Source organism: Parasteatoda tepidariorum, chromosome 3 (genome assembly GCF_043381705.1).
Source record: "Parasteatoda tepidariorum isolate YZ-2023 chromosome 3, CAS_Ptep_4.0, whole genome shotgun sequence".
Classification (NCBI taxonomy): domain Eukaryota; kingdom Metazoa; phylum Arthropoda; class Arachnida; order Araneae; family Theridiidae; genus Parasteatoda; species Parasteatoda tepidariorum.
The window spans coordinates 7,654,204-7,677,555 of record NC_092206.1 but is presented as its reverse complement, the minus strand read 5'-3'; the positions used below and the strand labels follow the sequence as shown (position 1 = coordinate 7,677,555).

At 29.9% G+C, this 23,352-nt stretch overlaps 1 protein-coding gene and 1 long non-coding RNA gene across 3 annotated transcripts in view; one reads left to right on the top strand and one right to left on the bottom strand.

The window, feature by feature from the left end:
• The window catches only part of LOC139425111 (uncharacterized), a 64,141-nt gene extending 48,219 nt beyond the window's left edge, over positions 1-15,922 (top strand). Inside the window, exons 2-3 of the long non-coding RNA XR_011636339.1 lie at positions 9,743-9,853; positions 15,738-15,922. This is a non-coding gene — a long non-coding RNA (uncharacterized lncRNA). The remainder of the gene's footprint in view (positions 1-9,742; positions 9,854-15,737) is intronic.
• LOC107449963 (uncharacterized) overlaps positions 1-23,352 on the bottom strand; it is a 329,392-nt gene that overhangs the window by 159,375 nt on the left and 146,665 nt on the right. The gene's annotated exons all lie outside the window — the stretch shown is intronic.

Sequence of the window (23,352 nt, the reverse complement as noted above, 5' to 3'; positions counted from 1 at the left end):
ATATAAAAAATCAATTTTATTAGTACTATTACTTTATACTACTTACTTGTAACTATTTACTTATACTATTTACTTGTAATTTTACTTGTAACTATTACTTTCAATTTAACTTCAAAAATATTAACGGAAGTATTTAAATGGGACAAATATTTTCTTACCAGTATAAACTACAAATTTTAAAAAGAAAAACATAATATTAAGAACGAATTAGGTTAAATAATTCCAAAAAAATTAAAATATAAATAAAGTCTTGTATTTTATATTTTATTTTTTGTGAACTATTTAACCAATTTTTTCCTACGTTGTGTTTTTGTCTTTTAAAAATACACAGTTAAGATAATGCAAAAAAAAAAAAAACTTATAACTTACAGTTTAAACATTACTCAGTCATTTCAAAAAATAATGAAAATTTTAATTTATTCCACAAAATTAACTCAAGTTGTTTTAATAATTTTAAAAATTGACGTAAAAATTCTTTAATCTTTTTAATAAAAAAAGAGAAAAAAGAGCTTTAAAAAAGAGCTTTAAAAAAAGAGCAGAATTTGAGCTTGAAGTATAACAATTCGTAGACTCCAAATGGAAGTACAATTACAGCAACAAAAATTTATAAAATAAGTAAATTGCATTCTAATTTGATTTTATTCCTTAACAAAATACTACCCTGTTAGAATATTATAACGTCATGCTAAAACTACTAGTTAGTCTTGCTTATGAATGTTTTCTTGATTATTCTTGCTTATCCTTAGTTGTTCTTGCTTATGAATGTTATAGCACTTCTGTAACACGTGTTATTTTCATATTTATTTTTGTGAACTTCAGGCACAAAAGATTAAATACCTCTAAAATATAGCTTATAGCTCAAATATTATTCGATGATTATGAAAAGTTATTTAAAAAAATTACACGATATTATTTTCGGTTAACTTAAATGTATTATTGTTATTGTTTGTTATTGTATGATATTGTATGGTATTATTGTGTTATTGTATGATATTATTGTTGTCGAAATTCCTTCATTCTGGAAATTACTTCATAACGTTTGCGATACATGCGCAATAATTAGAGCTGGGCTTCAAGGTCAAAATTTTCCATCTTTTTTCCAATTTAAAAGTTTTCGATATTATTGCCTACTGGTGTAAATTTAAAATTAAGTGTGATGTTAATTAATCAGTCTAACTAAACGCTTCATACATGCCAGTGCATGAAAATATCCAATTAAAATGCAATCGATAGCAATAAAGATTTTTTTGTCTTTTTTTTAAGATTTTGGAACATTTAAATAGGAGTAGAAAAGTAATATGAATATATATTACTTTTCTACAAGAAATGATGAAATAAAATAAAAATTTAAAGAGCTATGCTTTTCAAGTACATTAAAAGGGAGAATAATATTTTATTTTCGTCAGACCCAAAGTAGAAACGAGGCCCATCAATTTTAAAAGATGTGGGGAAGTTATAAAAGATAATCAAAATTGTTTACGAAAATGATGAACACTAAGTTATTTATTGTAAGTTTGACAAGAATTTAAAATTCATCTCATTTTTACTCTATTTCAAAAACGTAGTTTAAAAATTATTGTTTTCCTTTTAAAATTGTGTGAAACTTCAACTGGTCATATATTCTTCTACGTGAAAAATTTCCGCTTGTTACAGTCAGTAAAGAATTGAAACGTTTATATAGTTTGTCTATAGTGAGAACTCCCCTAGCCATTCGTCTGGGCCCATGGCAGTGACTATGGTAACGAAGTATAACTAGTTCAAGTAGGGGTGTGGGGTCACTGTTTAGGGCAGATTTTGGCTCTGATCTGCGAGAGAAAGGGAATGTATTTCTTCGGTCTATTGTGTTCGCCCTAGAGGGAAGCGAAACTACCCTCCCTGAAATGCACTATTCTTGTTTCCATAGTAGCAGACGGTCTCAGACTTTGCGGAGGGGGGAGTTTTTACTGTAGACAAATTATAGTCACACAGCACAGAGCTCACAGTTCAGTTTTCAACACTATTAATATTCGAAATTTAATTAGATGTCGAATTCTATTTAGCTGTGAAATTTCGTTTGTGACAGTCTGAAAACAATTAAAACGTATATGGTTATCCAACACAAAATTAAATGCTTTAAAAAATTCTATTTCTTTGAAAGTGGTTGAAATTTAGATTGGTAATTTTTATAATAAATTTCGCTTGTAGCGGTATGTCAGCCGACAGGAGTCTTTAGTGGAGATTTAAGAGCTCGAGCTTGTCTTAATGTAGCTAATATTTGAACAGGCGATAAATTCTTTTGAAGATAATATTCTCTTAAGAAGTCGAGAAACGATTGAAACGTTTAATACCATCTAACACAGATCTTCACTGGAGATTTGAATACTCTAGCTTGTCCGAATTTGGATTGACGGTACATTCTGCTTAAAAAAGTTTGGAAGTGATTGAAACTTATGTCATCAGTCATAAAACTCCGGATGAGGGCTGAGCATTCTAGTTAGACAGGAAAGATTAGAATTCTTACTGACCATACACTCTATTTAGCGATAAAAAAAGACAAAGGATTTTGCATGTAGTAGTAAGGAAGCGATCGAACGTTGTATTGTTATCACGCACAAAGCTATAGTAAAGATTTGAGTGCTCTAGCTAGTCTTGAAAAGGCCGACATTTTGATAGCAAGATTACACCGTCATAGACCCAAAAGCTAATCAAAAAGAACGTTTTAATAATATATAGGGGAGATTCGAGTAGCCCCGCTCACGTAAGGAGTATTGCTTATATTTCTGTATAATATTGAGTAATAATCAATATTTTTGTATGTTTCTATTGTTTTATCATCTAATTAAATAATGCAAAAAGAATAAACCAAAAAAAGAATAGTTTAACTTAAAAAAATAGAAATTTAAAAAAACATGTTTTTCAGCTCTTTTCAAAATGTGTCGGGTAGCCCCGCCCAGTTACAAAAATTATGTTTTTTGACTGTTTTTTCAGGTGTAAATGAAAATGACCAATGTATTGACAATAGATAAACCTCATTTATCATTTTTATCACAAAATTATTTTATTTATTACATATTTATATACTTTTAGTGAATTCTATCATTTAATAACAATCATTTAATAACAACAATATTTGTTGTTAAAAATGCATATAACATTCAAATTTGAAGCAATAAAATAATAATCTTTGCAACCGTACATTTATCGACGAAATAAAATTGGGCGTTGATACCCGACATTCATGTGAGCGGGGCTACCCAAAATCCATTTTTTTTGTAAATTTGTAATTACTCGAAAAATTTTTCACATATAGACTTTTTTCTTTGTGCAAATTAAACTTAAGACTACATACTTTAATGCTGTATGTATGAAAAAAATTATATTTTTAGTATTAAAATGAAATTTAATCGAAACATTCAGCCAATTTTTCTTAATTTCATGACTATTGTATTCAACATATTTTCAAAACTATTGTTTACCATGTTAACAGCTGCATAAATACTTGAAACTTTGAAAATAATCATTTTTTAATATAACAATTAATGTCCGATGGCCCATTGATTTGAAAAAATATTCTATACATATGAAATTGACAGTGGGCGGGGCTACCCGACTATCTCCTAGTTGTCAGAGATCTCATTATATTACATGAATTTCGAAAATAATGTAATTCCGCATGCAACACACTCTCAATAATTTTAAGTTGAGTACCAAAATATATCTTTCAAAAAAATATCCTAGACTTCATGGCAAATGAATTTAAATGTTAGCTTTAAAAAAAAGCTATTTTATTTATAAAACTCTCAATTTCAACCTATTGCTTAATTGCTAAACAAACAATGCGGTTTAAGGGAAAATATTTCGCATTTTTCCCTTGCTTACAAACGAGCGGCGGGGAAGAATTTTAATTGCAAGGTTCTAATGGAAGCCATCTTGGTGAACAAATTACAATCAATTTTTCACTTTTACGACGGAGAATAAGCATTCCAAAAAGGAATCCGGGATACTTTATCTTCAAATAGAAAGTCCAATGTGAAGGAACAGCTTGAATTATCATTATAGCTAACTCTGACTCTAAGATCGTTGCGTTTGTAGAATTGTTGCCAAATTATAACTGCTTCACTTACTGGCGAAAAATTCTCAGTTACAATATCACTGGGTTATAAAGGGAACTCTAGTACCACACTGATAATTGTTAAATATGATGTATTCGATATTCTTTTTTTGAAAAATTCTACACGGGTACACGTAAATTAAGGTATTAATAAATTTTTGGAGGTATTTTTTTCAAAAATACAAGGAAAAAAGTTGTGTTTTGTGTTGTTAAAAGGATTTGAAAGGTACAATATAATAAAATTAATTAAAAATGTTTAAAATTACGTATTCCAAGTGAACTAAAAATAAGAAAAAGATATTTTTATCAAATAGCTAACGAAATACTTAAGTATAACTTTTAAAGTACGTGATGGCGTTAGTTTTCCATGGTGATAGAAGCTTATAGCATAAAATTAGAGCGTTTACGTTTCGAATAGAGCTTATAACACATAGCACGAAATTAGAGCGTTACGTTACGAAAGTAATACGTTTTTCGATTTAGACCTAACAAAAAAAATTCATTTTCTATTTTTTTTTTTTTGAGAAACATAGTTTTTTTTTCTGTAATTTATGTAATTTATTATTGTTTATATATTTATTAAATTTGTGTCTGTCAAAGTATTTACGTTGGTAATTTCTCAAAATGATGATTGGCAATAAGAAAATGACAATTTTTGTTACCCCTTTTAAGAAAAATTCGTAACTTTTATAAACATCTAGTTAAAAATAGACCACTCTAACTAACAGGAATAGGGGTGCATGTTTCGATGTTGATAAATTCAATCGTACGATAAAATAGCAAATAGAATATTTTATTGTAGCATGACAGGAAGCGATTAAACCTTGTATTATTGTCCACGACAAAGGCCCACTTCAAATTTGAACATTCTAACTTGTGAAAGGGTGTCCGAAATTTGGATAGAGGATAAGCTTTTTTTTTTAACGACAATATGTCGATGAAGTAAATTTGTAGCAATCGGAAAATGATAAGCAGGTGTGCCGAACTTCGGTATTGATTTGAGTGCACTAGCTTATCGAAAAGTTGTCAAAGGTTTTGCTCCAAAATTTCACCCTCAGAAAATGACGTATAAACTAATAACTGAAAATAGTGAAGTAATTTTACTTTAAACATGAAACCTGGAGTGTTATTTGCAAATCCTAATGAATTTTTTTAATTTGCAGATAGATTGCGAAGCTAAAAAAATATTTTTTTAACAAAATTGTTTTTTTTCTCGATATTTGAGTCATTTACAGGTTTTATAATTAAACATGTATTTATGCAAGTTCATCGTTGTAAAGCTTTTAAAAAGCCAAAGTGTTTTATTCATACACTGTTTTAATTATCATTGTGATTTCCTAATATATATATATATATATATTAAAGTTTATTTCGAAAACCTACTGTAGTGCTCTGTAAGCTCTAATTTCAAATCAAGAGCGAATAATTTTAAGAGCATTCTTTTTTTAAAAAAATGAATAAAAGCATAACTCTCCGTAAAAAAAAAATCTTACTTTATTTTGGGTTAAGTAAGTTCTAATTTCAATTTCTCAGCGAATAGTTATTAAAGTCTTTTTAAAGAAATGAGGAAAAGGATTAACAAAAATCTGACGTTCTAGTAAAAGTAAAGAAACGAAAAAGATACATCAAATACAAAGAAAGTTAATCTAGGATCGATTTTTTTAGAAGTAAAATTGAGTTATGAGTAAAGCTTAAACGTTATCTACTATACAAAAGAAATAAAAACTTCTTTAACAGTTTTTTCCTCTGTTTTTTTTATAAAATAATAGTTCTAGTTCTACTTATGTTACTAATGATATTATTTTAAAACCTTCTTTAAAAATGTAATTATAAAAACTCACGGAAATTTAAATGCTTTTTTAAAATTTCCCCCTTTTTTAATTAAATTTCAATTTTTATATTTTATTAGTTTCTTATTAATTTAATTCTCTTAATCAATTAACTTCAGCAAAAATAAATAAGAAAAACCCTGAGGTGAATTTTTACAATTATTTTTTCTCCACTTTTTAAAAATATTTGTTAGCTCTATTTATTACAAATAATACTATAAAACCTTTTTTTAATAATGTGATTATAAAGACTCATATAAAATTAAATGAGTTTTTAAATTTACTGCCAATTTTTTAATAATTAGATTCAGTAAAATACCATTGGAAATAAAATATATTGCTATTCAAACTGTGTAGGTTAACATGTATTTTAATTGCAAAATATCAGCAACGTTTAATAAAATAAAAATTCAATGAATTGCAATAGGAATCAAATTTCAGAAAAGTGCGATAAAAAGTCATTTTTAGCATATTTCAATTTAAACTAATTTTTAAGAAAAATACAAATGGAATACAATTTCAGAAAAGTTCTGTTGGAAGTTGAATATTTGAAATCAATCGCAACATTGTGCAAATGGAAACTAATTTCAACGATATGCAATATGAAACTAATTTAAGTAAATTACAATTTGAAAGCAACATCAGCACGGAGTAAAAGGAAGTTTTATTCAGTAACAAGTAAGAAGAAAATAATTCTAATAAAAAATAATTAGAATTTAATTTCAGATCTATCCTAACTTCTCTGTCTAAGATGACTAATATATCCTGAAATAATAAGTTATACAACTAGTTTTATGAACTACAAGGAAATATTTTTTTACAATTTGAAAAACTGCTACAATGATTCGTTTTATTTTATTACGTATTATTTACGAATTTGTATTATTTACGAATTTATTGCAAATAAAAAATTATGAGTTATTATCCGATAGTAAAAATAAAAACATACTCCACACCATAGCAAATTCAAATCTTTTTTAAACGATGCTCAACATATTGGTTTTCTCAACAGCTTCCTTTCATATACTTAAAAAAAAATTGAATTTCTCAAATTAACCTCATTTCTCCAAACAAAAAGAAAAGTCAGTCTTTTAAATTTTACACCAACGCGACTTTGCTATCTTAAGTAAATATTCACGCTTTAAACTGCTCCTTTCTTTTATCCCTTTTAACTTTAAAAATAGGAAGAAACGCGCTTTTTTTTTTTTTTTGCCGTTTATAATTTTTCTTTGTTAACTTCTAATCTACTCGCGTTATTTATCTTACTTTTTTTTCCATTCTAATTTACACTTTAATCGGTTTATTTTCTTTCGTCGTAAGTATTTTGGCAAACTTTCACTGCCTTCTTTTGTTTCGTATTTTGACACTTAATTTTTTTCTTCTTCTTCTTTCAAGGCGAGTCTGTATAAATATATGAACTCCTCTGGTGAGTTTGTTTGTTACATCATCGAGTATTGGGGGATGATTGCTACTTGTGGAAAATTTTAAAGCTATCATTTTTTGACAATCACTTAAGCATGAAGAAGCTGTTGAATTTTTTTAAGCTTTCGCTTTCTATGTAGCAGCAGTTTTAGGAATAATTTTTTTTTTTATTTGTATGCATGATATTTTTAAAATTTTAAATAGTTTATTTATACTCGTTTTTTATTAAAAATAAATTATACATGTACTAAAATATTTTTGTATTAAACTGTGATATTCAAGAAATATCTTCTATCATTTTTTTCTTTTAAATTTTTATTAATATTTCTCAAAAAGAACTTAATTTAAAAGTTTTGTTTGGCACTTTTTTAAAGATTTAATGAAAAATAAATTTTAATGAACTGAAAAAAATTAGCGCTTTTCGCAATATTTTTGTTTTCAATTTCTTGTTTCTCATAAGTGAAATTAATTAAACTCGATTCATTCTAAAACAAAATAAATTTTTTTTTATTTTAAGTATTGATGCATAAATAATTGAGCACTACTTTAAAATGAAAAAAAAATATTTGATAATTTTTTTTGCTTTGAAACTTCTTTTTTTACCAATAAAAAATAACAAAACCTAATTCTACGCGCTTTTAACTTTTTTCTTTTTTTAAAACAGAAAAAAATGTACATTACTGAATCTTTTAAAAGCAATAAATTCAATTTTTTTTTCATAGTAATCATTGCGCACGTAGGTACATTTACAAATCTGCGTTCGAAATAATAAACAAATTTACTGAATTTTGCGATAAAAAGAAGCAATTGGTGGTTTGTCATTAGTAGATAATAGCAAAAAGGAATGACAATGAACAATGCGTACGCCAGAAAGTAAATTTTCTTCAGTATTTTTAAAATAAAAATAAAGTTCGTAATTAATCTGTTTGGCTACGAAAAAGAGAAAAAAAAGCCGTTATGAGGTAAGGAAAACCATTTTTACTAAATCGTTGGAGTTTTCTATTTGCTTATTTTTGCTCACAAGGAAAGTGTTTGAAATAACCCATACCTATGATTTCGTAATCTTTAAATCATTCCTTTTTTTTAACCTTTGAGAATTTTTTGACCTACCACAGATTACACAATTCTACCACAGATACCCGTTTATAGGGTGGGCCACATTCACAAAATAGAGAACAACACACAGAGAGAAACATCCATACCCTGAGCGGGATTCAAACCCACAACCATTGGATTCACAGTCAGGCACGCTGACCAGTCGGCCACCTGGCGGGAGGATCAGAAATTTTTTGTGTAGAATAGGACAATCATTTTGATACTTAGCACAAATAGCATATATCGTCGCTTTGAAACTAAACCGTAGTAACTCAAAAATCGAAAAATGAGATATTTGGGTCATTTTGTGTAAAAGAAATCACCCTTTTAGAAAAACAACGTGTTATCTTCAAAGTTCCATAAAATTAATTTAGAGAGCAGATAAATCGTTATCGCTTTGGCGCAATTCGCCATCTTGGTTTAAAGGAATAGTGTAGCAGTGTGCCAGTTGCAACAAAACCTTCGAGAAGATACCGTCACTTTGAAACTAAACCGTGGTAATTCAAAAAAGCAAGTTTTTCAAGGGAGCGATTTTTTTCCTACACTGTTGTATGTCAAAATTTGAAATGAAATATGTAATATTCGGGAGGATATTTTGAAGAACATCGTTGTATTTTGAAATAACTCTCCACTTTTAATAAAAGTTTTAGAGAAAAGTGTTGCAACTCAAAGTACCTAAACTTATTTCGAAATTACCACTAAATTAGAAATGCTGCAAGAATCAGGCCTGGTTCATTGAAAAATTTAAAGAAACAGGGATTTTCAATGTAAACTATTTTGCTTGCAATAGTCGCCATAGCTTCGAGTCAACCTGCAGTGGAAGTTCCTGAAATGTTAGAAATCGCTCTCCTGAGAAACTTGCTTTTTTTAGTTACCACAGTTTAGTTTCAAAGCGACGAAATATCAGGAAATACAAGCATTTCCATAAGCAAAAGTCTTCCGTTTCAGTTTAATTGATTTTTCAGATTTTTGTTCTTATTTGGGACATCTGTAACTTAGCCAACAAATTTTATGCACACTTTAAGAAGTTTCCGTCTTATCCGAAGAGTTGTCCGTTAATTCATACGTATTAAAAACAGTGTTTGTGATAAAAACAAATTTCAGCAATGGTAATAGAGTGAATCGTTAACTTATACGGTTAGAAGAAAGATTTCGCTGTTTTACATATTGTAAGTGAATCGTCGATAGGTCTGGGTCTATACAAATAAAATCGAAAATGATTAATTTAAAATTTTGATTTGGTGTAAGTGAAAACAAGAGAAAATTAAAAAAAATATATTATTTAATTGGTTACTTGAACTTCCAGAAAAAGAAGACCTCCCATGCCCACACATGTGACCTATGACGTCAGCGAATCTTTCGAAGCGTATCAAAGTTGAGCTAAGTTTCGCTACGTCAGTTAGAATGTTAATTAACGGTAAGTTAATTAAATAAAAAGCCGTATCGCACATAGAATTAATTGAAATATAATTCTTTCTTGTCTACTTCTTTTATTTAACTTAGATTTATTATTTGTTTATGCATTTTACCAGCAACCGAGAAATATTTTTGTTTTGTGTACCTGGCAACTTCGATGCTTGATTCGCTTGTTTTTGTTCCACGTGGCATCGTGCCTGTCCTTGTGTTAATATATATTGCGAAAGAATTTAAAACTCTGCAAAAGAGTGTTTGTGGAAGAATTTAGAATGTGTCACTTAAGAGAATTGAAACTTGACGGGCTTGTCTTATTCGAAATAGAATGGGTAGAACAGTTGCTAACGTAAGCAAATTCCACGTTTTAACAACCAATGAGGATCGAGATACCCACACTACGTCACTTGCAGGTATCCCATTACATCCAAAATCAACTCACTATCTCTTCAATACCGAAGCCAGTCTCGTTATGTTCTAACAAAAATTTGTATCAAAAATATAAAAAAAAATGAAAAAATTACGCTCAACATTCATGTTACTGCGTTGCATACTTCATTGTTTCTCTTGCTTTTGTCAGCCTTGCTTTCTTAAAAGTCCTGACACATATTCCTTAAGTTTTGAAATAACTGGGCATGCTCGTTAACTATTTTATTACGTTAACAGTGCACACTTTCTTCTTACTCGAACCCTAGCCCTTCAAGTGCGCATGTGCAAGTGCTTTCAAGCTTATCATACTAGATCATGCATGATGAAAAGTAAAATTGAGAAATCTATCTATAGGCAAAATTTCCTAACTCAATTCGCGGATATACACTATTTTTCATGATGGATATGAAGATAAATTTTCCTGGTTCGATCCCAGCCGTTGCCAATGTACATCCTTCTCGCACTTTTCATTGATTATAACGGGCAACAGTCATGCAATTCTCATACAACTCGACAGATGGCAGCACTACACTGTTTCGCCCAGTTCCACGGTTCACCTTACTTTTATAATAAAAAAAAATTGGGTTTTAAGCAACGTCAAGGCTCGAGCCTTTTAATATAATTTGCCTTTTAAGATATTTTACGAGAAAAACTTATAGGACGACCTTTATTTTTATGATTGTGACAAATTTACGGTTATGAATTCATTTTTACAGTCAATGATTGAAACACTTTTTGTCACTAATCATAATCTAGCGGAGAAATTTTTTGAGCGCGAGAAATAAAACGAGATATAAAAAAACAAAACAATGATTTAAATAATAACACATTTGCTGAATAATAATTCGATTAAATTTTTTATTCTTTAAACGTACTACAGAATGAAAGCAAGAAACAATTTAAACCATTAAATCTGCGGTATACAGAGTTAAAGCATTTCAAATGTATTTACACACATTTAAAATCAATTTAGGCTTTTAAATTAAATCTAAAGAACCCATCTTTTGTTATTTGATTCAGCAAAATTCGAAGATATTCCGAAAGTTTAATTAAATGTTTCTCTCCCTGAATTTTCCCCGAATGTGTATTTATTCAAAGCGTTTTAAAGCAAATTAAACTTCAAATTAATGACACACAAATTAAGATATCAATTTAAGACATTAATGATACTTAAACGATTGGAAATGCCTTTTAATATGGTTTGTTTATTCAGTATAATTCTTAGTCTAGCGAAAGATTCAACGAAAAGATGATAAATAAATCTAAATTTAATCTTGGCTACTGTAACAAGCGATTTTGCGCTGTTAACGGAGAAATTAATTTTCTTGTCAACATAATTAAATTAACTTTCCTAACTTATTTGCTAAGTTTTGTAATAATGCTTAACAGCTTAGTTCGGATGGATAACTTTTAAACGTTTTGTGCAGAATAAAAAAACCTTAGCATTTAAGGTCATGAATTTTTATCTTTATTTTTAGTCAAATTTTACGATACATTGTAAGAAATATTGCTAAAACTTTATATAGTAAAATTTACATTGTATTTTTAAATTGATGAAATATATAAGTTTTTAAATTTAATTTCAAATTTAATTTTAATATAATAAAATTTTAAAAAATTTGATTTTAAAATTTATATTGTATTTTAAAATTTATATTGCATTTTTATAACTTTATAACCGACGTTGAACAGCCTACCCAAATTTTGGGCTTACGACTACCAATGTTCAATTCCGTAGCCTTGTAATTTTGAACCCAATCCAGAAGACGAGGATACTCCTGGATATTTGCCTTAGTGGAGGGCTTTTTAATGGAACTAATCTGCATTTGCGTTACATGAGAGGAAAACCACGAAAACCTTCACAGTTAGCCAGACGGCAAGAGGATTCTAATCCACGATCCGATTACCACGGGGGATATTTAACGTCAGCAGTATGGCTGGTACAAGCCGGATGTGGATTTCGTATTGACCAGCCATAGCTGGGATTCGAACCCAGTTCATCTCATCAGAAGGCAAACGCTCTATTCCCTGAGGCTCGCACTTTTATAATTGTAAAATTAAAAAAAAAAATCACGCTTGGAATATACACTCCGCAGTTTTCAAAGAATGAAATTATCATTCTTTTCATTGCTGATTTAAGCAAAAACGTCATTTTTAAATATTAAGCATGACTTTGCTGAAATTTACGATGGTTTTTCTCATATCAATCATTATTCTGTCCTATACTCGTTAATTTTACTTTATAAAGCGTAACACACACCGAAGAGCCATTACATTATGACCACCCTCCATCTATAACAATGGGCTCGCCCAGATTTTCATGGTTTCTCACCCAGGAACAATGTTTTCATGGGGCACATTAGGACCCATAATCCTCATAGAACAATCCCTGACGTCTGTAAGCAACTTGAACATAGTTGCAGGCCAGATTCACCCATTCATGGCAACAGTTTTTCCTGCGGGGGATGGTGTTTACCAACTGGATAATGCACCATGTCATAAGGGCGAATCGTCATGGATTGGTTCGAGGAACATTCCAGTGACTTTCAAGTCATGTCTTGGCCCCTTGTCTTGGAGCATTTGTGGTCCTACTTGGAAAACCAAATTCATGCTGTCACGCTACCCCCTCGCAATGTGAGGGAATCGCAGGACCAGATGGGGAGCGCTTGGTACCAGATACCTCAGACTACCTATCAGCACCTTGTGGAATCAATGCCACGGCGGGTGCTAGCAGTTTTGAAGGTTAAAGGTGCTCCTACATGTTATTAGCAGAGTGATCATAATGTAATGGCTCTTCGGTGTAAAGCAATAATATAAAAAATCAGAGCTACTGGCTGAAATTTAAAGGAAAAGAAACACTTATAAGTATTTTAGACCAAAGTCACGTCGAGAAATAATTTTTGTTACATTATGAGACGTATTTAGAACAGTTCTTGAAAAGTTACAAGCTTAAAAATGTATGAACATTCTCTGTAAATAGAAATTGCTAGTTGTTTACACAGTTAATATTCATTATTTATTGCTCACACAGTTCATGTTTAAAGTCAGTTGTCTCAATTATAGTAAAATGTGGTACAAGTAACAATTACGTCTAAATAATTACACAGAATTTCATCATAATCCATTATAGTGCCTTTTTTCGGACAATTCTATCTCTTTCGATATATATATATGAAAAACTGGGTGAATAAAGGATCCAAGTAATATTTTTGTTGTCAAATGTCTATTATAAATCGCCAAAACTTAACTAATCTATTCGTGTCCTAGCTTTCGCATTTTAAGAAAAGAAGCATTTTAAGGTTGTTTTCGACTGGTACTTGGCAGGTTTGTTTTTTTCCGCCAAATTTACTCAAAAGCTGTCTCTTAATGACTTTATCTATTGAAACCTCGAAAATTCAATAAACTTGGCAAACTAAACAAATTTTGCATAATTAAATAAGACTAAGTTTTTCTTTCAAAAATGTTTTCAAAAGTGCCACTTGAATTTTTTACTACTTTTTAATTTTGACAATATTTATTTCAAACGTTTGGTTGATTACGTCTAATTTTATTTTTAATTTTAACTTATGAATTTAATTTTTATTATAATTTACTAATTTATTTTTAATTTTGACGTATTTTAATGTATTATTTTTAACTATTGTTAAAAAGTAGTTCTTTTTAAAATTGCAAGTGATAATAAAGCTTCTACAACTCTTTGCAATCAATCAATGTTTTATAAATATAATTGGAAGAATAAATGCTTTCTCGGAATCTCAAATAGTTTCAGATTATTAAGATATTTTAAATTTTGTGAAGAGTGTTCCAAAGTTTACCGATTTTTCAATTCTTCTTGAGAAATTAAAGAGAATTTCCGGTAGGTTTTTTAGCGAGTTTTCATTTGGTTTTATGACAACGATATTGAAAAACTACGACCGGTTAAGAAAACATAAACCGTGAAATATTTTATAGCATAATTCATCTTTTCTGATTAGTTTACTATGTAAAAACTGCGCAATTTTACTGTGCATAACATGCTGAGAATTATCCTATAGCAATCACTCCAGATAAGTCATCTCATAAAAATATTTTTTACTATTATCTTTCAAGTAATACTCAGTTAGCGATAAGTTTAAAAATATTTAGAAAAAAAAATTATTCTTTACAAATACCATTTCTTTTATCGTGATTTGAAAACCTTTTACGTCTTTCTTCAATAAAGAAAAACGTCGAATTCTTAGGAAAATACGGTAAAGAAAAAAAGAGAGAACAGCATAAAGACGTTGTCGTATGCCAAGGAAACTCATTTTTTCTTCCTCCTGCAACAGCGAACGACATTACCCTAGAATGTTGATAGTTGAACTGAAACCGATGCGAGGAAAGAAAGAGATTGAATATCAACGTAACGGCTCAATAAAAGCAACTCGGGTAAAGGAAAAAATGCCCTTTACCGCTGCCCCTAGCTATCAAAGATAAGAAGATGGCCACCCTTTCCACCAAGTTGATATTTTTAGGTGTCGTTACATGCCCTGTTTGGTGTGATTTTCTTATCTATGCGGAGTTGCTTCTGTCATGGGTGTTCTATAATCAATTCCAAATCCTGTTTTATTATGGTGGGAGACAAGTTGCCTTGAGGGCTCTAAAATGCCTTACACCTTCAGGATTGGTAAATCAGTTTAATTTATTTTGCTAAAGAGTTTATTAGATATCGAGCGTAAGAATTGAACACTGAAGAAATATCTTACATTATTTATTTTACCTTGGTTGGTAACCAGTAGCCCCGGTACAAAAGAGTGGCTCTAAAATTTCTTATACTTTTTGAGCGTACAAGTATACCAATTGAGTTTATTTTGTTAATAACTTATTAGAAACCCACCATCTTATAAATGTTTCATCTAAAATCAATTCTTATTTTTTATGGTTATAAGCAAGTATCCCTGGGAGAAAAGAGTGGCTCTAAAATTTCTTATACTTTTTGTGTGTACAAGTATACCAATTGAGTTTCTTTTTTCTATAATTTAGTAGACACCCACCATCTTAGAAATGTTTAATATAAAATCAATTCCTATTTTATTATGGTCATTGGCAAGAATCCCTGGAAGAAAAGATTGGATCTAAAATGCCTTTTCAGATTTGATTTGCTTAGGTAATAACAGTTGATTTTGTTATTGACTCACTAGACTAAAATCATTTTACTCACTAGACTTACGTTATTTCAAATCCCGCGTTAAGCATTCAAATTCCTTGCCAAATGCAATGAAATCGCACATTTGGCAAATAAAGTTGCATTTTGGCGAAAGTATTGGCGAATTTTTTTTTATTGGTTTGAATTTTTCAGCAAATTTTGAATTAAAGAAATGAAGGATTTGAATGACAGTTTTTAAAAAGAAAAAAGAAATAGTTTTTCTTTTGATTAAAGACGTTTTTTTTTACTTAACTATAAAATCTTTATTTTGCTAAGTTTTTAATTTCACTAATTTCAGTCATGAAGGTTCTAATAGAGTGAAAGAAGGCTTCAGACCCAATTCCAAGTCTACGAATAACTTCAGCAAGCCTCACATTTGACAGAAGACTAAAACGTCAAGTGTACGAACATTGTGACGGGAACAGTTTAACCAATATTAGGAATTTATTGATTTTGCTGATTGAAAGCTTTCAAACAAGAAATAAAGGTAAATCATAATCTTTATATTTTTTTAAATATCTTCATTGTTAATTGCAATATAGATATATATATATAAGTTTGTTACCAGGTTTACGATTATAAAAAAATAAAAGACGATAAGTAAAGAGAATTTCTCAATTTCGGTCGAATTTAAAACTACATGATTTGTTATTTTATCATTACGATGTAATTTTGGATTTTATGTTAAGATATTCGTCAGAGAAATAGTCTAAAAATGGAGTACCAGTATGCTATTTTTACTTTATTCTATTTTAGAACTTTGAAACTTTTCACTCGAAACCTTGTGCAGAATTTTTTTTTTGTATTTACATACAGTATAGATTTAAATAATTTTATCGTTCTCAGGTGTATTACAGATTTTATTCGAGTTTATTTTTTTCCGATATAATCTCTTACAAATTAATTTTTATTAACATTTATGTAATTGTGTTCATTATGCAATTTAACATTGATCAAATACACTTTACATGTTATGCTGTGTAATTATTAGTATCGTCTTAACTATGTAATTTAAAATGATAAAATCCAAAATAGGAAGAAAACTGACCGAAAAATTTGTAAATTTGAATTTTTCTTTTATTTTTTTATGACTATTATTATCATTTAAAAATTTTTTTCAACGTTTGCAAGCTTATTACAGATTTAATTCGAGCTTATTTTTTATATCTAATAATCTAATGATGATCAAAAACACTTAACGTATGTAAATATTAGGATCGTCTTTAAATATGTAATTTAAAATAATAAAATCCAAAATTGGAAGAAAATTCATAGAAAAATTTGAGAGAAATGAGAACTTGAATATCTGATTTCTTCTTTTCTTTTATTATTACTATTATTACTTAATTAGATGTTCTCAGAAATGTGTTTTATTAACAACATTCCAGCATATCACCGAATCTTTGTCTTTAATCACTAATCCGTAATACGATCTGTAAGAAATAAAAACAAAACGAGAATCAGATTAGTAGAGTTAGGAGAGGGTCAACTTGAACAATAATATCAACTCATCATTAGATTAAGGTTCGAATTTTCCTCAGGAAGGAGCGTATGAGGTTGGGAGGAAAAAAGGAATTCCAGGGATTTCGGCTGTTGTGGCACGGAAATTCCAGGGATTTAGGGATATCCAAGATGATATGTTTTAATAATGTTGCATCAGGTACCAAAATGAAGAGGTTTGTTATTTTTAGAATTTTATCTCCGCTATTCAAATAAATTTAGCTATTCATAAAATACATTTTCACTCTTTAATTTAATTGATGAGTCATATTTTCTCGTAAGAAAAAAATTTGAAACATTTTGTTTAATTTAAAATCGCGATATTGTTCTTCCATGCATTAAACTTAATCCAACAAACTTGGAGAGGTGCTAAGACATAAGAAGATCAAAAATTACCATGGAATATGGAGTCACAAAAATTGCAGACAATCGCGAAAAACACATGCATGCTACGTTGCTTTTTTTTGCAACAGGTCCTACCTGAGTTGGTCCCTCAGTGGACTGATTGTAAAGACACGGTTCCCAATGGAAGACCGAAGTCAAGCAAGAGTGGTTGCGGTCAGTAAACGGTTGGGTGACCACTTTGATCAGCCTGCGTATTGACCGAGGGTGAGCTGTATCTGTCCTCGTTAAACCCTTCCACCGTAAAGTGTCCGATTTCTCCCGCAGGTCGTCGAACTACCAAAACAGGGTAACCATCCCCTCTTCAGACTATCAAAAGTGTGGTGGCATGTCTTCGGATCATCCTCAGGCATGTTTCTCAGATCGTCGCCAATAGCCCATTGGGCAGCTCTAGTGCGACGTAAATAAAGTACCTACTTGAGTTGCTGCAAAGTGTGCCGGTCTCTGAGCAGTAAGGCGTGACATGGTGCGTAATTACCTGAATCTAAGGTACTCAAGAAAATAAATAAGGCACGTGGAACATCCGTCTCGTTAGCTAGACCTTAATCCATACCATTTTTTCTTACCGGTTTACACGGACAGTAGTCACTAAAGTATTAGTTTATGCAATACCTACAATAGAATTTCATTTTCGATCCCCTCAGGCCGAAGAAGTGTAGTAAATGGTGATTGATGCACGTTAAATGTGTCTAGTCACAAAGTCCTCCATGTTCTCATTAAAAATTATACCTCTGGGGGTACTGATCCAGGAGTTTCCTTGTCTTCTGGGTTGGTTCAAAATTACAAGGTTACGGAGTTGAACATTAGTAGTCGTAAATTCAAAATCGGGTCGGCTGTTCAACGACGGTTATAAAATAAAATAGGATTTTATTGTGCAGCTTGTCATTGCTATGGCCGATATCAAAACCACGTGTAGTATCTTCGAGCGTCATTATAGAATGTATACGTTGTTTATAGACTGTATAATGACGCCGGTGATTGAAATTTCAATATATCTTTCAATCAACTATATCTTTTGTAGTCAACGAAATTGTAGTAATTTTTGTTGTTGTTTTCCAGCGCTATGTCAAAATTTAATGTGTTCTTCATAATTTTTACCATCTCAATTTTGTTTTCAACCCCATTTTCTATGGTAAGTTGTCGTACTCTTGATGCCCTTTTATCAGTCCAATTTCGAAGCATCTTACATTATTATATTTATTTACGATGATGAAAAATTTCTCATAGGTTTAAATCATACTTTAACTTTTAGTGTATGAAGAAAAATTTTGAGTTCATATATGCATCTGCTCACACAGAAAACGAGTACGAATATCAACTATTTGAATTAGATTAAAATTCTTATGATTTCTTATCGTTAACATTTTAAAGGCTTTACAATTTATTAACCAGTACTTTAAAATTCAGTGAAATCTAATCTTTTTCATGAATTTGTAATTAATGCAACGCTTTTAATATACTGATTTAGAATACTTGTCAAAAGTGAAGGTGAACAAAGTAATTATATATATATATAATNTCATACATCCAAACTATTCCGTCCAGTGGCTTTAGGAATAGTTTATCATAGTTAGTTCCTACCTTGAAAAAATCAGAGCTTATTCTTAAAACAGAAAAATTAAATAAAAATTAAAAATTAATGTACCAAGTTTTTTAAGATTTTTTTAAAATAGAAATTAAGAAATGAACTAGGAAAATGGCTATTAATTAAATCGTTTTTATATATATCAGTATCTAATAAAAACTCGTTATAGTTAGAATTATTCCTGTAAAATCTATGAATTTGATTGGCAATAATATTAGAAAAAACCTTATTGGCTAAGTTAGAGTTGAAATCTATGCATTTTTTAACTGGAAATTTAAATTCATTTCTTTTGTCAAAAAGTTTAAATGTAATATTTTTATCTGCATTAATATTAAGAGTCAAATCTAAAAAATTTGCTGAAGAATTACTATTATTTGTTTTATTAAGAATTAATTCATTTGGATAAATATGTTTTGCTAGAATATCGAAATCATTAAAATTAATAACTAATAGATCATCAATGAATCTGAGAAAGAGAGAATCAATTGGAAAATTAACATGTGATTTTACAAATCTATATTCTATATATATATATATCCGTATATATATATATATATATCAAAGAAGGTGATTAGTTAATAACACTTTTATCGTAAGAAAATTATAAATGTTGTATTTATTGTAAAGTAAGTTGTCCGCAAATTTTAACTTAGTCTTTCGTAAAGTAATCTACGTACAGTTTCATATTATGATATTGATATGATCTAAGCAATTTTACATAAAAATAGAAAATTAAGACATAAAAGAGTGAAAGCAAAAGGATGTTTTAAGCTCTTGAAGCGATTGTGCTAACTGCTATCTTCACCCGAACCTGTCTATTTTTGAATTGAAAAAGAATGATAAGAGTAATTCTTTGGCTAAGTGCTCCTTATCTTTCGCGTAAAAATGATCATAAAAACTTAACTGAGAAACGTAAAAGAATAAGTAAGAGGTAAGTCATTGTAAGTAAAAGGTATAATAAACAATGTTTATGACACTATGATATTTAGACATTGTTGACTTCAGGCTGATTTTGTCATGAAGCTAATACTTAGAACCATATGATGCATATCAGACGAGAATTGTAGCTGAGAGTGCTTCTTTTTAGAATATTTTTTTCTTACTTTTTTCAGTTTAAAACATTTGCTCTAGCTGTATTGTTCATATAATACATTTTAATGTAAATTTTATTTTTAAAAAAATTGTAAAAGACGCTGTAGCTACTGTTATGAGTGCTCAATTTTATGTAACATTTTGTTTTTCTGCACAAAAATTATTAGAGTATTAGACATGAAAACTATTCACGAAATTAAATCTTTTTTTTTTTTTTTTAATGGCGGGCACTTGGAGCCATTGTCCATTGGCCACAGAAAGTGCCAGAACTGCTAACTCTCTTGTCGTTACCCAGTGGGCACCGGTGGCGAAGGCACGGCGGTGGAGCAGCGTCGCCCACGTCACACTTCCACAACCCGTTTATAAGGAGGGTCACATTCACACACAAAGGAGAAAGGACATAGAACACAGATAGAGAGAAATAAACATTTATGCCTTGCCCGGGATTCGAGCCCAAAACCTTTCTGATGCAAGGACAGTTCCCGGACGAAATTAAATGTAAACTTACGTGTGTAGGAAAATGAACAGGGAGTAGGATAAAATTTAAAAAAAGTTAATATTCGATAACCAGTTCCAAAACGTAAACTTCTAGCGAAAAATATCCTGCGAATCAATCTGCTGCCTATTGAAATGAAACTACACAGTTGAAATTTGATATGTTGAAAGAGCCATTTTCATTTTTTAATTCAACTCGAGGTTGCAATTTGTTTGAAAGATATTAGAATTTTAAGGACTTTTCTCGAATTTTTTTTAAAATTCTCTATTTATTTATTCATTTATTACTTTAAATATTGGTTATTTATCCAGTGTTGTAGAAATTTTTTTGTTTGCCTCGAGTACTTTATATTATAATCACGTGGTTGAGTTGATGTGAAAAGTAACAGAGAGAGATTAGATCTTGTGAGATATTAAGTTGGCATCTATATTGTTATTGTCAAAAGCAGAAAAAAACTTAATACAAGAGAGATAGAATCTGAATTGATTTGAATTGTTTTAAGTCTTATTAAGAAGTAACAAACAAATCAATTTAAATTTACCTCTTTTTGAATTACACATTCTGTGTTTTATTTAGGTTAATTTTTTTTTAAAATTGAAATTAAAATTTTTTAAATCCAAGTAATCGTTCATTTTGCTACTATTGACAAAACTTTTCTAAATAAAGCTATAATAATTGTACATTTTGTTAACTAATTTTTCTTTATTTATAAACAAAATATTCATTTTTAAAAGTAAACAATACACTAATTAACGGAGTTTGCAAGCCTCCTAGTTAAATAATAAAATATATGACTAGTATGCAGTCATTCTCTGAATTTTAAATCATTATTTATTTAATATTTCTTTCATTAAATGAAATTAAAAGAATTTAATTTCGTTATTAAAACTAAAAGTTAATTCCTTTGACTCTACTTTTTCTGAATTTCAAAAACATGTTTCGTTAATTAAGTCCGTTAGATATTAAAAACAATTAATGCCGGCAAAAGTTATTTAAAATTCTGAGACATGAAGCGATTAAATATTAGAAACTCGATGTGCCTGCTGTAATGTTAATGTTTGGTATTTCTTTATAATTATTACCTTAATAACATGCTTAAATTGCTGTAATGATTTATCGTAAATTATATTTTATTCACACAAGCTAACGTAATTGCTTAAGATACAAGAAATATTTAAATGTAGAAAGAGCATTTCAAATAAAATATTTCCATATTATTTACGTGTATTTAAATAAGCAAAATATGTTTGATCTCGCAAAATATTCCAAATAATATTTCAAAGAGAGAAATTTTTTAAGAAAAAGAAAGGAAGTGTGGAGAAAGTTTAAACTGAACCTAAAAAGAATTCTTATATATATTTACGTAACTCAACATGAAAAACTACAAAAAGTAAGGGTTGTATCAGCGTCAAAAATCGTAGATCAAATCCGTACGTCCCCCCTTCCTAAACAGGGTGAGTAGTTCCCTTTTTCCTCTGTTGCAGGACGAATCCAATTTTAACCGACTACTTCTGAAATATGTATTTCCAAAAGAAAATATATAAATAAAACAACAAACATAAAACTGAAAAAAATGCCGTTTGCTCAGGAGGGGAAAAAATAACGTTATCGAAATAAATAACCCCGCAGGAAACCCTACATCGCGTGACTGTTACTTCTATTTCTTGATCGAACATTTTTATTATTATAAAAATACTCTTTTTATAAGTCTCAAAACCGAACCGCCCTTTCGGTCTAAATAAATAAACATTCAGCACGAAATTCAAATTTGACATAAAAGCTTCTTTTTTCTTCTTCTTCTTAAAAAACAAAGAACGATATTGGTGGAACTTTCTAAATGGGTGGCGCTCTTTGGCTCCAGTATGGCACGCCAAGGTGATGCGGATGAGGGATCTTCTAAGATGAATGGGGGAATGAGTGTTAGAGGGTGAGAAAGGTTTATTGGCGAAGATTGAAACGAGCCAACAACAAAACACGTATCCATCTGTCAAGCTCGTTTTCTTGAGAAGCGCTAGAGTGCGTGACCTAACTGTTTTGGCACAACACCTATTCCCCTCGCCATCCCTAAAAAACACAAGTGCAAGGATTTGTTTAAACTTTTTGTTTGTATTTTGTTTTCCCCTTCAGACACTAGACAAAAAATATTGGTGTTCAGTTCTCAAAGCCCCCAAAGCGCACATTTGAGCGTCAAGTTTTATGCATGCATTTTTTAGTTGCAATAAACACTTGCATAGATAAATTTTTATTTGCATACATGTTTTCTGTCATAAAAAAGCCACAGCGAGACATTTCAAACTTGAACTATGTTACCCAGTTGCCTCCTGAAAGTGCCGATCCGTGATGTTGATGGCTTTTCAAAACACTTCGACACCAAGAGTTTAAATAACTTTTGACTAAAAAATGAAAATGACCTCGTGACTATTAAATATGACTTTAATGACTTTTAAATGGCTTTTTACAGGGAAGGTACACTGATTGGGTTCTTGCGCTTCAAGAAGAAGACCTCTCATACCCACACGTGTTACCTATAACGTCAGCGCTGCAAAATGGCGCATTAAAGTTGAGCTAAGTTTCTCTACATAAGTTAATTAAGGATGAGTTAATTAAATACAGACCGTATCACCCATCGAATTAGTTGAAATATAACTGTTTCTCGTCTACTTTTTTTTTACTTAAATTAGATTTATAATTTGCTTAAGTATTTTATTGTATTCATGATATATTTTGTTTTGTGTACCTGGCAACTTCGATGCATGATAATGCTCCACGTGGCTCCGTGCCTGTCTTTGTGTTAAGTGGCTGTGTAATCACATATGGGTCATTCTCACAAAAACAGTC